The sequence below is a fragment of the Neltuma alba genome, unplaced genomic scaffold (genome assembly GCF_004799145.2).
Source record: "Neltuma alba isolate B1F8T4 unplaced genomic scaffold, ASM479914v2 tig00010851_pilon, whole genome shotgun sequence".
Taxonomy (NCBI): Eukaryota; Viridiplantae; Streptophyta; class Magnoliopsida; order Fabales; family Fabaceae; genus Neltuma; species Neltuma alba.
In genome coordinates, this window is record NW_021635647.1 from 44228 (window position 1) to 45681 (window position 1454).

The following is a 1454-nucleotide window of genomic DNA, read 5'->3' on the forward strand; positions in this document are numbered from 1 at the left end:
AACTTTGTTCCATATCCAAAAAGATAAGATTATGGACCTTTCCTCCACGTGGCACTCCCACACTGGTCCATCACGATAAGGGCTGTTCTTCACAAACTTTCATTCTCGTGTGGCCATGGTGAGAGTAATGTCATCACCTCCGTTATCCAACGGTCAAGTTTTTACAGATTCAGAGCCCTTCATTTTAAACCCTTGGATTAGAGACATCCAAAGTTAAGCATTATAAATAGGCAATTCAAGCTCAAGCTTTTTCATCAAAGTACTGAAGTACTAGTATAATAAACTAGCAGCTAAGGAAAAAAGCAGAACGAAATGGCTTCTTCTGTGCTCTCTTCTGCCGCCGTCACCACCATCACTCCCGCCCAGACAACAAGGTTGGCGCCTTCACCGGCCTCAAGGCAGGCTCCGGCTTACCCGTGAGCAAGAAGACCAACACGACATTACCTCCATTGCTAGCAATGGTGGAAGAGTAAGCTGCATGCTGGTAAGAGCATATCCCAACAAGAGAAATTGTACACAATACACTTCAAATTGCTTTCATCTGTTATTATAATTGGGGAAAAAAAGGAAGAAAACTTAACAAAAGTGTCTGTGAAAAAAAAAAAAAACCAGGTGTGGCCCCACTTGGCAAGAAGAAGTTTGAGACTCTCTCCTACCTCCAACCTCTCTCCCTGAATCTTTGTTGAAGGAAGTCGACTACCTTCTGAGGAACGGATGGGTTCCTTGCTTGGAGTTCCAAGTTGACGTAAGTTTTCTCGCATTTCTCTTGTGTTTATTAAGTTTTATGTTGAGATGAGAATAAAGTTGGGGTAAAGAAGAAGACATATGTAGATAAAAAGAAAATTGTGTGGAAATTTGCAGTACCCATTTGTGTACCGTGACAACCACAAGTCCAGGATACTATGATGGAAGATACTGGACAAGTGGAGGAAGCTGCCCATGTGTTGGATGCACAGACCCAACTCAGGTGTTGAAGGAGCTTGAGGAGGCCAAGAAGGAGTACCCCCGGGCTCACGTCAGAATCATTGGATTTGACAGCTTTCGCCAAGTGCAGTGCATCAGCTTCATCGCTACAGGCCACCACCACAATAAATTCTCTGATCACTTTGTTCTGCAAAAACCCAGTCGGTTATTGTATTGCTGAATTCCCATTTGTTGTTTTTTGTATGGCACTATAAATCATCCTATGCTTTTGGTTGTGTTTACCGGATTTTCACTGGAAAAGAACATTTGGATGAGATCTTTTATATATATGAATAACCATTTGCTTGCTTAATCACATCCCATTATACATATATGTTTATCCATTATCCTTTTTGGGTTGAAATCATGGGCATTTAGATTATCATTGTGAAATTGAACGGCCACCTCGTGCATTCAAGGGTTGAAAAGTAGAACAAGAAAAGGACTAGGTGGAAAACAGCCAAGTAGACAAATTTTACTGAGCTCAAAGA

At 41.6% G+C, this 1454-nt stretch overlaps 1 pseudogene; it reads left to right on the plus strand.

Annotated features, from left to right (window-relative positions):
- Positions 1-241: 241 nt before the first annotated feature.
- Positions 242-1279, plus strand: LOC114759458 (ribulose bisphosphate carboxylase small chain 3B, chloroplastic-like; annotated as a pseudogene).
- The last annotated feature ends 175 nt before the right edge of the window (positions 1280-1454 follow it).